The sequence below is a fragment of the Puntigrus tetrazona genome, chromosome 5, assembly GCF_018831695.1.
Source record: "Puntigrus tetrazona isolate hp1 chromosome 5, ASM1883169v1, whole genome shotgun sequence".
NCBI lineage: Eukaryota > Metazoa > Chordata > Actinopteri > Cypriniformes > Cyprinidae > Puntigrus > Puntigrus tetrazona.
Genome location: NC_056703.1, coordinates 4,037,276 through 4,052,771, shown reverse-complemented (window position 1 = coordinate 4,052,771; position 15,496 = coordinate 4,037,276). Strand labels below are relative to the sequence as shown.

The following is a 15,496-nucleotide window of genomic DNA, read 5'->3' as shown; positions in this document are numbered from 1 at the left end:
AAGGCGGACACTACTGCTAAGATCCTTCTAAAGGAATGGTTTCTCAAATATGGAGTGCCCCAGCGTCTTCATTCAGATCAGGAAGAAACTTTGAGAGTGCTGTGATTGCAGAGCTTTGTAAACTATATGGAGAGAAAGTCCCGCACTACACCACATCACCCTCAGGGAATGCACAATGTGAGAGGTTTAACAGAACTCTGCACGACCTCTTGCGTTCCTTACCTCCAGAGAAGAAGCGGAGATGGCCAGAGTACTTACCCGAGCTGGTGTACGCTTACAATGTGACCCCACATTCCTCCACTGGTTACTCTCCTTATTACATGTTGTTTGGGAGACAGCCACACTTACCAGTAGATGCCTTGTTGGGTCAGGAGCCAGATCTAGAAAAAGAACCTGCCTGGTTGTCCGTCCATAAGGAGCGGCTCCGGGATGCTCATACCAGGGCACGTGAATACACTGAAAGGAGAGCCGCAGATCGAGTTGCCAAGCGTGAGGGTGGAGTATACTGTCCCGAAGTACTGGTTGGGCAGCAGGTGTACTTACGTTATCGGCCCCAGGGGACGAAACAAGATTCAAGACGCCTGGGCACCCACAGTTTATCAGGTGGTGGAAGTGCATGGGACAACCTACACTGTGGAGCCAGTTGAAGGTGGTCCTGCAAAGCGAGTACATCGATCAGGCATTAGGCTTTGTCGAGACCAGTTCCAATGCCACGGAGGAAAGTGAGACCTGTAGAAGAAGTACCAACCTCAGGGTTGGTGGACGAGATGCCTTCGTTAGATGCCGAATGTGTGCTTGTGGAAGAAACCATATATCCTGAGAAGGACCCAATGCCTGAGGAGTCACAGCAACTGGGTGTGGCACCATTTGATTGTGCTGGGGCTGAAGTGGAAGAAGCACAGGAAACATGTGATGAAGCAGTGAGTGGCAAGAGGAGGGCTGCTCAAGATAGCCTTCAACCTGATACTGAAAGGACTGATTCACCTACAGATGTAGTGTTGACTAGACCAGTTCCTGTGCCCGGAAGCCTAGGGCAGAGAATACTCAAGTGGATGCTCCCGATCCTACGCCCGTAGAACACAGCGGTCAAATGCTGGTGTTCATAGTAACCCAAATAGACTACCCAAATCCTCCTGTAATGCAGTGTCCTTTACTCCCGATGTTCTTTCCCAAGTGTTAGCAGGGGTGGTCTTGTATACATCCAGTAAACTACAAGGATTAGTGGATGAATAAATTGTATTGTGTAGTCATCGAGGACGCTGACTGTAGGCAGGGAGAGTGTAACCGGGTAGAATTCACCTGTTATTTTATTTTATATCCCTGGCAATGCACCTTTGATTTCCTATCACGTGGTTATGTGCGCTGTCCCCTTTAAGAAATAAGCGTTCGCGCACATGAGAGAGAGAAGTGCACGTCGACCGACGGAGAACTGAGTTAAAGCGTTGCACAAAGAAATAGTTGATAAAACTGTTAAAAGGAGATAAATCCCAGTTTATATCTACTCGTGAATGTGTGGGTACATGGTTTCATTTGACGATTACAAAGGAGTTGCCTTATTGCACGTGAGAGATCGCCAGTGGGGGAAGGGAAATTCGGACCACGTTAATGGAGATCGAGCGTGAGTTACTATAAAATGTCCCAAGAATTAAAGTGTTAAATAATGTAAAGTATGTTATTATATGTTTACCGAGCAGTAATTCTTATACTTTACTGTGTTAGAGGGGAGAGCAACGAAATGTGAGATCGAGTGTTAATGACCATGTGAGCTTTTGCTGTGTGCTTCGTGGAATCAGTCGGAGTAAGTGTTGCTTATTTAATCGTCTCAAAGTCTGTATCATTTTGTGTATTTTCTGATTAATATGCTTATAAGAAGCTATATATACGCAAATGGGATATGTATGTTTATGTTCTTTTGTTCTTTGTTTGTTTAAACAGGAGAGCACATATAGGCCACTGCCGTTGTTTTGTACGCCGTTGTTTTGTACGCTGCGTTTTCCGCTTTTTGTAACCTTGTTTGCACCGGGTAAAATTGAAGGGCCTGTAATCCTGTGAAACCTCGTCAGGAAAGTTAAGACCACTGACGTTAATTAGTTGGTTGTCTCTGTAAATTTATTTATTTTTATTTTCTTTACTTTGTCTTACCCTGAATTAGACCTTAATGCTGAGTTTCCTTTTAAGCTCAGTCAAGAATAAAAGAACCCTTATTTGTTAGATGTCCTGGCGGTGTTTGTGTTTTTTTATTTAGTACAAGTTCACTTGCCCGGCCACATGTATGTTTAACTTCCTGTCCAGAAAATCATAATAAACCGTAAGAGATATAGAAGGAGCACTAGTTTAAAGAGGCCTTAAAAGACTACACTCCACTCCAAGCTTGTGACATTACTTTGCCCTCTTCTTGACAACTTCTTTATACCGATACGTTCGGCGGTGTCAGTCAAATTTGTGCCGTCCTCCTTCCACTCCTGTCAGCTCTTGCACCTTTTTCCTCATGACCCCGATACTTTAAAGTAGAAAGGAGAGAGGATGAAAGAATAATAACCGTGATTAGTCTTACAATTTCCCTACAGATTTTGACACAAAGGAAAATTTCATATCAAAGCACAAGAACTTTCAGCATACCGCGGATGAAGAGAACGGGCCTCTTAAGAATAAATTCACAGCCACCGTGAGGACACTGACACGTCGTCCAGATTTCTTTGTAAACTACGATCAAAAAAGCATCGCTGCTGAATAAAACCGCTGCGTGTCGAGTAGCTAAATAGCATCTGATTGGAAAGTCCCATTGTGCGCGAACACAATATACCTTGATCAGAGACTTAGGGCCTGATTCGCGCTAGTGCACTTCTTTTACTGGAGAATTAAAACACGGGAAGGTTTTGAAATAACGCTCACCTATCTACATGCCTTTCTCCGCACGAATAAAAACAAAACAGCCTATGAGAAACTTTCTTCAAAGCCTGTGGAGATGCAATCTTTTAATAGCTTAATCTTCGCTTGGGAAGAATTAAATTGTTTGTTGGAAATTAAAAGAACTTCCCTCGCATCGCTTTTTCAGTGTTTGCGGAGTGCACCGCGAGGTTAGCCCGGGAGTGCTTAATGAGTTAGCGGAGAACACTTTAAAAAAAAAAAAGAAATCATCGCTGTAGGAGGACATCTTTCTAATGCACTTCACGATGCGCCGCAGCATCTAGAGAACAACGGCAAACCTGTCAGCTTTGCTTTTGGTAACAACTGCTCAGCTGAATCTGTCGGCTGCTGAAACGTCACCGGCGATACTGCTCATCGTAAGAGACCGTAGCAATTTATGAAGCACCTCCCAAACACTACCGCTCTTTTGGGCTCAGACGGTCCATGTCACTTCTTCTTTCCCAAATGTGTGGCTGATATCGTTCACTGAGGAGCAGATATGATGGAAACGTAATGATCAGAGGGAAGATTGGAGTAAATTATTGCGAACCTCCCATGCAGTATTCAGTAATCCAGAATACAGAGAGGCATCATTATAATACTTTATTAACCCTCAATTGCCATCTGGGACATTTAGTTTTGTTTTTTAAAAATAGCTTCCTTAAGTTGAGCGGTTGAAGGCTACTTTTTTTAACACAATAAAATAAATGAATAATAGAGGACTTGATTCAACAAAGTGGTTGGAAAAAAGCATTTTTTGGTTTTTGTCCAAGAAATCCAACAAAATTCAAATCAAACACGCATAAATGAAGGGGTTCTCTATGTGTCAAACAATCAGAAAGACACCTACAAAAAAGCCACTGAAAACTATTGATATTTTTGTATTTTTATGCCACCACGAGCCACAAAAGTGAACAAATTTGTAGGTTTTGAATTTATTGAAATTATTACTGTTAAGTATTTTAAGAGGTGAGTAAATAAAAGTAAAATAAAATGGACCTTCGCCGTTCGGCGTCGATAAAAACATGCGAAAGAGACGAAAAACAATGAAGACAACATATGGACGCCGACAGAATATTTCGACTGGTATCTTAAAAAGCCCATCCTGGAGACTGAATAAATCATTCGGTGACTTACTATCGGAGCACCGCAGACAGTTGAAGCCTGAACATCTGCTCAGCCAGAGGGTGAAGGAAAGGAAATGTCAACTTAAGGAACGCTTGTCCTTGACTGCAAGATTGATCCCTAAATTGAGAGGTGGGAGAGTTCCATTCGCTCGTTATTGCTGTCGCTGCCTCGCTATTGTGCCACGGAAACAGTCCCGGCCCAAATGAAGCATCAGTTATGCAAATGGAAGCAATTTTGCGTGAGTGGCAGATCGTCTTCCCGAAATGAGGATGGGCAAGGGATGGAAATGAAAAATGAAGGGAGGCAGAGAAGGCGAGAGCCAGCCGAGCTTGAAATGATTTAATTTAAGCGATGAAGGTTTGACTTTGATAAGTTTGCATTTTAATAATGGCCTTTGATCGCTCCAGGAGTCGGCGGTGGGGAAAATAGCGCTAAAGCGAGCTGATAGGCAGTAACCTCTGCGATCACGCGAGTCGCAGCTTGTAGTAAGATGCGCCTGCCTCCTCGGCTCGTGTTCGGTTTGACGTAACCTGCTTGATCGAGTCTCTGAAGACTGCGTGCGTGTTGAGCGGGAGATGTTCAGCGTCGCCGGCGCAGCAGTACGAGTAATTAACAAACAAATCGCAGGAAGCATGTTAGTTGGACATATGGCATACCTATTAATTAGCTGGGCCACATCATCAGATTTACTGCTGACATAACCGTCCGTCTACCAAAGATTAACCCAGAAAATATTAAGTAAGACTGTCTGATTTCGCTCTCCTTGTGACGTTGCAAAGGGATCTCATTATAATATCACCACCCCTTAATCTGTAAGCTTTGCTATGGAGGAAGTTTGAGCAAAACACGCTAACAGAGCCTCGGAGGAGACAAGAGAGCAGTGCTTTTATTGATTTATTTACTGTAACTTATATCGCTGCTGCCACACAGATCTAATACAAACGTGATTTTTTTTCCCTAGACATAATTAACCGAGTGTTTTTATAACTTGTGTGTTTTTAGTGTAAACTTGTGTGTGATTGAGAACGTAGTTTAGTCCTCACATGCCTTTTAGCCGTGTGCTTCAGAAAACCGTAACATACCAGAAGATTAAACTAATATGCTTTAAAACGCGTGATTTCAACGCGATAAACATGGCGTTCAGAATCAAAGCAGATGTCTTTAGCAGGTAAGAGCTGTAACGGCGCAGATCTAGTCTGGAGAAGGGGGCGGGGACTAGCGGCTCATTTGCATTTAAATAGACAGGCACGAAAATCTGCTCAAATTCCACTCAAAATAGGCATTTTTAAAATGATCTGTGCGGCATTTTGAGCTGAAACTTCACAGACACATTCTGGGGACACCAGAGACATAATACGTCTACTTTAATTACACTTTCTGAACGTAACAGACACTGACAGCGCCAAACTTTTTTTTTTTTTGATTGATTGAGGATGCTCAATATATTGGGGACAATGCAGTGTAGTACTAAAACATACTTTTTTCAATTAAGAATCATGTAAACAATATAACACAAGCACGAGTGCTGCTTTTTCCCTTAAATATTAGCACAGTATTGATTCTGTAAGTTTGGCTTGTCCAGATACTAATGTGTCAAATATTTGATTTTCGAAAATTATTTTCATTTTAATTTAGTTTTTAATTTATTAAGAAAATTTTTATTTTAAGTTATTTTGTTATGTGTTTGGCATTTATTTTTAAGTTGTTTTACTACTTGAATTAAAATGAAAATGTTTCCTTAGCACCTAGATATTTTTCGTATTTTTCCTGAGATGAACAGATAATAGAAATTGTTTGAGTAGCATTCTCCTGCACAGACTGACAGCGACCGTGTCTCATTTTGAAGGCTGCGCCCTCTGAAGGTTACATTTGTCAGCCATATATACGTCTTGCAGTCTGTCGTAGTTCAGAAAAGTAACCACTGCATACCCAAGAGAGAAAGAAATTACGATAATTTACGCAACGCGGCGAATTAGAGTCAGCATTCTAATGGTCGCTTTCTGAAATTAGATGACATTATGTAGCCGCCAAATGCTTTCTCTGGAAGGTGCAGGCTTCAAAACGAGAGCACGCGCGAGTAATACAAACAGCGAAATGTTCCAGTTTGGAAATACTGCACAGCTATAACTAATTTCAGGTCTAGAATGACTAATACGATCTACTTGAAAATATACAGAAATTGCGTATGAAAGCAGTATGGATTTATAGCATCCGTGCAGTCGCTTGTTATAGTTTGATACGTGTTAAACATGCTTTTGCGTGTCTGCTATTTTTTTTTTCACCTTGTTACACCTTGACATTAATGTCGGTTTGGCTTTCCGCTAAAAGAAGACAAAAGGCCTGGAAAAATTATCAGCAAATAATCAGCTTGCTGCTGCCTACACGCAGCCAGTGGAAAAACTGGTTCGGTCGTGTCCTTGAGTAAACATTCAACGCTGACAAGATGCTCAAAAACATTCGTTTGCCTGCTCCATCTTCCCCGCGATTCTTCCCAACAGCCTTTCTGGGTTCTGTTTGCTTAGAGACACCGCGATAGGAAAAGTTCAATAGAATTTGCAAATGCTATGCACAAAAATATCGCATACGAAAAGTAATAAAATAATAGCCGACGTCACCTCTCAAAAGATCAATCCAGCAAAATGTGAACAGGCCGGGACAATCTTTGCACAACATTTTCACAATCCTTAACAAAACATTAAAATGTAGGACGGCGGCCTCTCCTAGAAGAAGAACGCTGTGAAATAGAAATATGTCCACTCTGCACATGCTCTAATCTATAATTTTTGTCGTCCATTATGAGTCCCGACAGTTTTGCATACATTACATCTGAAATTCTCCCGAACGTCACAATTTGCTGAAAAGAGCTACTGTTGGACTTTATTCAGCGGAAATGTATATTGGTTTTAGTCCGTAAATTATCAAGGCATGGGAAAAAGTGCACAAGTGGATTTGTGCTCATTAAATATGGCTGTTAATATTTAATGGAATCAGTATTACTTCCCTAAATGTATGCAGTCCTGTGCCAACACTTTATGGATTATTCATCCTGGTAATATTACTCCAGCATAACCCCAGGTTGCACCTCGTTCTCGTTGTCCTTAATCTCACCAGCTTTTCAGTGATGTTCTACAGTGCCTCTGAAAACAGTTAAGGTTTGTGGGCTTCACGAGAGAAAGGTAAGAGGGGGGGTGAAGCATAAATGAGAAATGCGATTTAATGTGCAGGTAATAATCAAACCAAGAGTAACTAGATTGTGAAAACCAGCCTTCCCGGATTTAATACATCTCTAAAGCGGATGGCAGCACACCCTTGCACTTCATATTTTTTTACGCCGTTAAATGCATTATGTAATGACAATTAAGACTTTATTTGGACTTTCTCGGCACAGCCGTCGAAGACGAGAAATACTTTCTTGCAGATCGCCAACATAAGTCCTCCATATCAAGACACATACCGCGTTTCAGCATCTCCCTGGTCTTCCACAGCTGCGCCTTTCATCTCGCTGCCGACTGAATGTTGGACTCACTTCCGGCTAAATAAAAACGTGTCTCTCCAACCTCTTAGAGGATGTGCTGGAATGTAGCAGTGACTACATTTAAAAGGAATTATAGCTGAACCCCGCAGGCCTGGCAACCATATCAGCATTTCTACAGCGCTGCAGCTGTCTCTGAGCCAGAGCTCAGCTCCAGGGGTTACAGTCCCTTCAGAGACCCCACCCACCCAGAAGAACAAAACAGAGAGCCTGGCAAAAAACAAAATAAGCGTCGAAATTAGATTGCCTGGAATGTAACAGGTCTATTTGCGACCGCGCTTCAGCTGATTTAAATCAAGTGAATTGGAACTAAACAGAACTGAGAGTTCTGACTGGCTTCTGCGTTAGGCCCTGACACGCGCAACCTTTCGACAAAGACGCGCTTCCTTCTGCTTTCAGCAAAATCAAAAGAAAGGCTGAGCGTACAAGACCTCGCCGATGAGAGCAATGAAATCATTGTCCTTCTATTCATGTCATCACTTCAGCGGTAGCCCGGGTGCGTGGCGACTACTTAATTAAAAACAAAACATAATGGCTTGCATACGGAGCGGCAAAGAAAGCGTTACATGAAACGCATTATTTTTATAACGATTTGCAGGTCAGTGGCGGTCTAATCCATCAGAAGTCGGGAAATGGCTGTCGAAAATCTCACGCACGCTGATTGGGTTACCGTAATGAAGGAAAGGGTAACGCGGTCTTCATTTCATTTGGTTTCACCCAGTCGAATCAATAGCAGAGGAGCAATCAATCTGTGAAACAAGCGACTCGGTAAACTCAATTCCTTCTCAAAGCAAACACCTTTTGTCTTCAAGAAAAATAAAACTTCCGGGAGGATATTGCGAAAAGGCCAAGAAAATAAGCTTGGAACGATGCAAAATGAAAAGCAATTTTAAAGCTGGTTTAAAGATGACGTGCTTGTTACCACTTAGCACCAAAACGATCTCTTGCGGGGTCAAAATTGCATTGTTGAGAGAAAACAAAAAGTGTACAAGTCACATTTTACTCTATTTAGAAGTAATGCCAATGAATTGATGGAAGCGTTTATTTAAATTGCGTAAATAAGTATTTTAGTTCCCCCGTACTCCAAAACTAAATCATTATTGCTGTTATTATTATGGTATTCAGAACAGGATCGCAAAATAAAAGTCTATTATTTACAGCAGCAATTTTTATTTTAAAAATCTGCGATAAACGCTGAAGTTGAACCAATTTATTTCGTATGAAATAACAGTCCAGCGTGTGGGAATGCACTGCACGAATAAATCTGGCCTTTAAATATGGCATAAATATATACATATAACTATTTGAAAAGAGGTACGCTCTGAAACCGAATGCTAAAAAATGATCCGAAATCAGTTTCGGTGTTTTTCACGAAATGCACTAAATATCTTCATGGAACATATTAAAAGATACCCATGCGACTTAAGGTTTACAGCATACATATATATATATATATATATATATATATATATATATATATATATATATAGAGAGAGAGAGAGAGAGAGAGAGAGAGAGAGAGAGAGAGAGAATTTTTATTGCAGTATAGCAATTTCTCTTCTTTTGCATTTGGGTGCAGTCCCATTCCCGGATTGGTTACCCTAATCTTTTTTATTCTCCTTGTTAAACTAACAGCTGCTAGGGGACGGGGTTCTCCCCCTTACCCTTTCTCCCACGGGCCATCTGCTTCCTAACCCACACAAACACACTTATACTCGGTCCAGCTAAAACCCCATGCATTTTTAATGAGGTCTGCCGCTGAGAAGAACAGCTTGTGGGGCTACAGCGGCCGGGGGCAGGACCCTCTGGCTGCACGGGACTCAACTCATCTCTCCAGTCCTGCCAGAAAACACTAGGTCTACAGACGAGGATCAGCAACACTCTTTGTAATTGCCCTGCGCTGTGGGCCTCTTTAAAGCTCAGTGACACCACCAGCGAGGAGGAGGAGGAATAAGAAAATGAAACACGGTCGATTAAGTAGAGAAAAAAAAAAACCGTGTGAAGCGGGGAAAGTGGGCTAAGCGTGACGCATAGGTGACGGCATTTTTCTGCTGAAATAACCAATAATGATGTTTCTCCAGCCATGCAGCTGATGCGACAAGCTAATGGGCCTTATGCCCCGTGATTTATTACTGCAAATTGAAATAAATCCTTTTATTCCTCAGCCGTTTCAACATCTTAAAATGTCTGATCCGTGCCTGTAGGAAAAACAACCAAGACAAACCCGAATGCTGAATTTGCAGATGGCGCTGGTTAAATTGGTTTGGTTGTAGATGTTACTGTCATTACCAGCCTCGCGCACATCAACATCAACGTCAGGTGCACCCTGAAGGGCGAGCAGCCTTATGAATATGTAAATATCACGGTGAGATAAACAGATAGAGAGGACGAGAACAAGCGAGGAGAGGCTACTCAAAGCTAAATTAACAATCTTAGCGTTCTCTCCGGTGATGGCAACGACATAAAAAAAAATAAACAACGTTTGAGAGTTTTGACATGTCTTACGCAGACTATTATGACAAGAGTGTTTCCTGAAAACTTACGGTGCAACACGAGGGTGAGTAAACCATTGCAGAATTGTGATTTTTGTGCATTTTTGAGTCAAGCAACCTACATTTCAAACAGCTGGTTTTACTCTTAAGGCCGATCGCGTCATTTAAGTTGCTTCTAGTGGCTATTTCTCTACATAAAGTTACGAAACTATATTTCACAGGAACCGGAAAGTAGCAGGTTTGCGGTACGTTTTCGATTCACGGAAGCTTTGTAAAATGCATGCAGCCACTAACAACATGCCACTTTTTAATGCATGTTCAACCGGTGTCTCGACGAGGAACAGAGTAGACGAAGCCCCCTAAAAACTCCAGAGATGACTTATACAGTGCATGGAAAGATAGAGTGAATCACGAATCAGTTACGCACTCCTTACCGGCGTAATGAGCGAGGAGTAAGGCTTGATCCTGATTAACAGGAAATGAAGGAAAGGGAAGCAAAGCCCTGGTTTCTCTATCGCTATTTCGCCTTTTCTCTCTGTTCGACACGCTGCCATGCCTCCTAATTCATGGGTGAAGGAGAAGGCGCTGAGATCATCTTCATGTCCTAACCTAAGGGCACGATGAAGGGCTCTACTCTGACTTGATTCATTAGGACTCCGTGTAGCCTCTCGCTCTGCTGTGCACTTATGTGTGCAAGAGTGAAACTGACTGGCCTCCAGTGAAGGACGGCCAATGATGAATGTGGAGCGCGGGCAGAATTGTTTTGCGCGGTATGAAAATGGGACAAAAAGTTGCACGAGCAACCGACAGCAAGGCGACCGACTGAGAGGGCTTCTCGAGATGCCATGGTAGAAAAGAATACAAATGGTCACCAATTTTAAGGATATGTGCTTACTGTTTGGTTATGGTTAGATGCGCGTGATTCTAATAGCAAGCACACGTAACAAGCATACCTTAAAATAACGTGTCACCATGTGTGGCACTCTAAATAAGTCTGATGCTTCAAACGCGAAGCACTTTAAATGTCATTCTGAGACAAAACGACTGCTAAACCGTTCCTGCGATCCTCAACATATACGCTGAGAAAGGGCATGAGAAGCCTCGGGCTGAAGAACTCACTTTGTCACGGCTCTCCGCGCGGTGATGCTGGCGACGATGATGCTCTCGGGTCTCGGCATCGCCACGGCTTTGAACGTGCCCTGCCAGAACTTCTCGAAAAGCTGCTTCTCTCCTGAAGTACGCCCGCCATGCCTTCTGGGAGAACCAGAATCGGGTTTTGCGCCGTAGTTTGGACGGATCCTCTCGCGGCGGACGCGTGTAGGCGGATGAACGAGGAGCTGTCCAAGTTCTGAAAGCAGCGGGATCGTTGTCTCCCTTCCCCGCAGTTTCCGCTTTTCTTACGAGAAGAGTCCGCTTTAAGTTCTCCCCGGAGTCCGATTTTACGTTCCCCCCATCAGTTTCACGACGGCGGCGGCCAGCATCTATTTATCGGGTCCGCGTTCCCTTTCGCGCATCGGTCAAATCGCTTTTTTCGCGACTCCTGGCTAAAAAAAATGGCATAAAGGAGCGTGCATAAGTCCGGTGCCGGCGTGTGTGAAGGGAAGAGTTGCGTCAAGCTCAGCTCGCGTCGCGATGTGAAGGACTCCGCCGATGCTGGCTCGCTTTTGTTGCGCGCACCTTGTGACGTTACAGAAGAGAAGACTATAGGTCACGGAGAGCGTGACCATCCTTCCGTGCTCGCTCTCTGTCTCTCTCTCTCGCGTCCTCTGACTTGAACAAAAGACGGTGCCTGTTGCCTTAATCAGCATAACAAAAGAGGCAGGGGTCGGCGCGGAGGCAGCAGACGGAGCATGTGTCAGGCACAATACTTCCGAGGCAAAGCATTTCCCCATCAGCCTGGAGGCCCCACAGTAAGCCCTCCTCCTTTTCCCAAACGCCACCTGTCACCGAAAGCCCACCTGCACCTGCAGGCGTACAGGTGATGCGCCACAAACAAAAGCGACAAGCCTCGTCATTTAGCGCCTTTGTGTCGATGTGCGCTCCTCGCATGCGAGGCATTCTTTCTAATTTGAAAGGAGTCAAAAGTTTGGACACGTAAATGCATTCTTTATCATTGCTGTTGGTCTCACGAGAACGCGTATAAATAGCACGCGTCCAAACCCTTGGTATGGATGCGCAAAAATGGGTTTGGCGTATGATACGCACGTCTTATGATAGGGTTTTCGCGTGCATATGATACGTATCTACCCGACCCTAATCTTAACCATCGCCTATAACATAAACACGCCCAAAGCTATTTTTTTGCGTGTCCATATCAGGACTTTTCGTTTTCATTTGGCGCACTTTTTATACGCGCAATCATGAGATCTGATAGGCTGCTCACAGTTACGAATAATTGTAACCCTTTGCAACAAAGTGCATTAGTTAACATTAGTTAACAACATTAGCTAGCACGAACTAAGACTGAACAATACCTCTATAGCATGCATTAATCGATGCATTATTCAAATCTGAAATTTGGTCACATGTGAGTGAACATTAACCAAGAATGAATAATTGTATTTTTATTAACTAACCATGAATAAATACTGTAATAAATGTATTGTTCATTGCTTGTTCGTGTTAGTTAATACAAATCACACCTTATTGTAAAATGATGCCAAAGTCTTTAAAAGCTATTAAATGTTAAAAGATCGCATTGGTAAATAACCCAATAAAAATTGTATCTGTGCTTGGTAACATTGAGGTTGGCTAGTTAACATTTAACAAAGAAAGCAATTTGACAATGAAAGCAATCAAAATCAACAAAACAGCAAATGCTGTAACAAATGACCTCAGTTACCTCAATCCAGCACACCTAGCAATAATAATGCTATTACTATTATTATATAATAAATAAAGAAAACAGATAAAATAGAAAAAGAATAGCAGGCTAGTGAAGTTGCATTCACTGTACTATACATATTTGAATCAATGTGTCTGCATTTCTGCATTTTACTTAATCATTAGTGACTTCATTATAGCAAGCATAAAGTGAAATGATCAACATTTGAAAATAGGTGCAAAGGTAGTATGCCGGAAGGAATATGATGAACTGAAATATTTGTCATAAGCCTTGGCAAGCTTCAGCTGAACGTCCCACAGCTTTTCTTTAAAATAAACGTGTGCGCATATCAAAAGGTTTTTTGTTTCTATCTGCGTATCAGATTAGATGGCGTTAGCTAAAATGATTTCCCCGCTTTTTAAACGCCCCGCGCACATCATACGAGCCCCTTCCATACGCACGAAAAACAAACAAACAATTCCAGCACGCAACAGCTTTAAAAGAGACGTCCAACTTTCTTTTACTGTAGCTACAAAACTTTAATGCACTGTTTAATGCACTTTCTGGATCTGGCAGATATTTGCATGGGAATATAAATCACATTTAAATCAGGCAGCATGTAAAGTAATAGTGCTAAATAAAGATAACATAATGCAGGATTAATATAGCCGACTAAAACCAGACAACACAGCTAGAACGTTTTAATATAAAGATAAATATGCATAAAAAAGTACAATTGAAGCATGGTCGCTGTCCATTGCGAGTCATTTCGAAAAAACCTAAATGCTGTTTGTATTTTTCATGAAATTACTCGTGACATCTCATCATATTTTGCCTTCTCATATTAAAAGGCGTCGAGTTTTGGCTGTCATAGCATCTCTATTTTCTCCCTGCTATCATGTCCATTACCACAGAAGCCTGGCTCTATTCCTGTCACCACATGAAACAGAATTGTGGGTAACTGCTCAATCCTGTCAGCTTTTGTTTAATTCCAGTAGTCAACATGTCAAGAGACGGGACGCTCCGTACACAGCATAAGGACGGGGGAAAAGGCTACATAAATCACTGACAGAAATAAACTAGCACGAAACATCATTCTAGATACGAACTGCCAGGGCAAGATGTTGATTCATATTTAATTTCCTTTGAGTGCATTCCTGCATGAAATACCGTCGAAATGCAAATGCGTTTCGATGACTTCGTATTGATGACTCGGAGAATGGACTGACATCGTGTGATTTCGTTCCGAAAAATCGATCGTTTGTTACGTGTATGTTAATAACATCCGAGTTTTAAAGCGTGGGTTCGTCGAAAACCTAAATGCAATCGCTCGCTGACTCTCACACACTCACATATGCAAAATATCGTATACGCAAAAAATAGCATAACAGGATTACTGTAAAGCAGACTCGATGGTGCTAATTACGTGCATAATTAAATCAAAGTGGCAAAAATAGCCAAACCGGCTGCAGTGACTTTAGCGTTCTTCAATTAGCACATTTCACTGTGATTCACACACATCCTTCCCCGGTCTGCTCTATAAGGACAAATCATCTGGAATCAATAGCCCTTATCCCTGTCTACCAGTGATCTTTATCACAGCGAACAAATTAAATTGTAGCTAAAGGCAATCAGTTAATGAACCGGCAGTCTTGAAGCTCGTATCTCGCGTCTGTCGAACGCCACTGGATGACTTTGCACTGAAACTCTGATTGGATTATCCGGGAAGAGCATTATTCGGGAAATGCGGTGGAATCATGGGAATCACTTTTAAATAAATCGAAGAAATGTTATGATACTAAATAGATAGGAAGTATTTCGCGGCGTGAAATACAATGTCAAGTGACTTTAAAATGTAATTTATCCCTTTAAAGACCAGATCAGTGTCACGTGATCCTTCAGAAATCTTTTAGACATGCTGCCTTGTTGGTCATATGTCTTAATATTACAGTTGAAAATATATATATATAGATAAATATATAATATATATATATATATATATATATATATATATATATATATATATATATATATATATATATATATATATATATATATAAATAAATATATATAAATATATATATATATAAATAAATATATAAATATAAATATATAAATAAATATATAAATATATATATAAATATAAATATATAAATATATATATATATAAATATATATATATATATATATATAAATATATATATATATATATATATATATATATATATATATATATATATATATATATATATATATATAAATAAATATATATATATATATAAATAAATATATATATATATATATATAATAAATAAATATATATATATATATATATATATATATATATATATATATATATATATATATATATATATATAAATAAATATATATATTATTTTTATTTATTTATTTATTTATTGTTTTGAAACCATTTTTTCAATATTCTATTATAAGCATAAGGTTCAAAACAACAGCACTGAATTGAAGCCACTTGCAATCAATTTAATGCATACGTCTGAATAAAGGCATTTCCATTTTGTTAATAATAGTGCTGTCACGGGTGTGGTTTAGAGTGAAGAGCACTTAAACAGATAAACTTAAACAGATTTAATT

General features: G+C 40.8%; 1 long non-coding RNA gene and 1 pseudogene across 1 annotated transcript; one reads left to right on the top strand and one right to left on the bottom strand.

Moving 5' to 3' along the window:
• LOC122346156 overlaps window positions 1-15,496 on the bottom strand; it is a 78,029-nt pseudogene that overhangs the window by 43,868 nt on the left and 18,665 nt on the right.
• On the top strand, window positions 1,300-1,990 carry LOC122345411. Its single transcript, XR_006250997.1, has 3 exons — window positions 1,300-1,618; window positions 1,720-1,798; window positions 1,936-1,990. It is a non-coding gene; the product is annotated as an uncharacterized LOC122345411 (long non-coding RNA).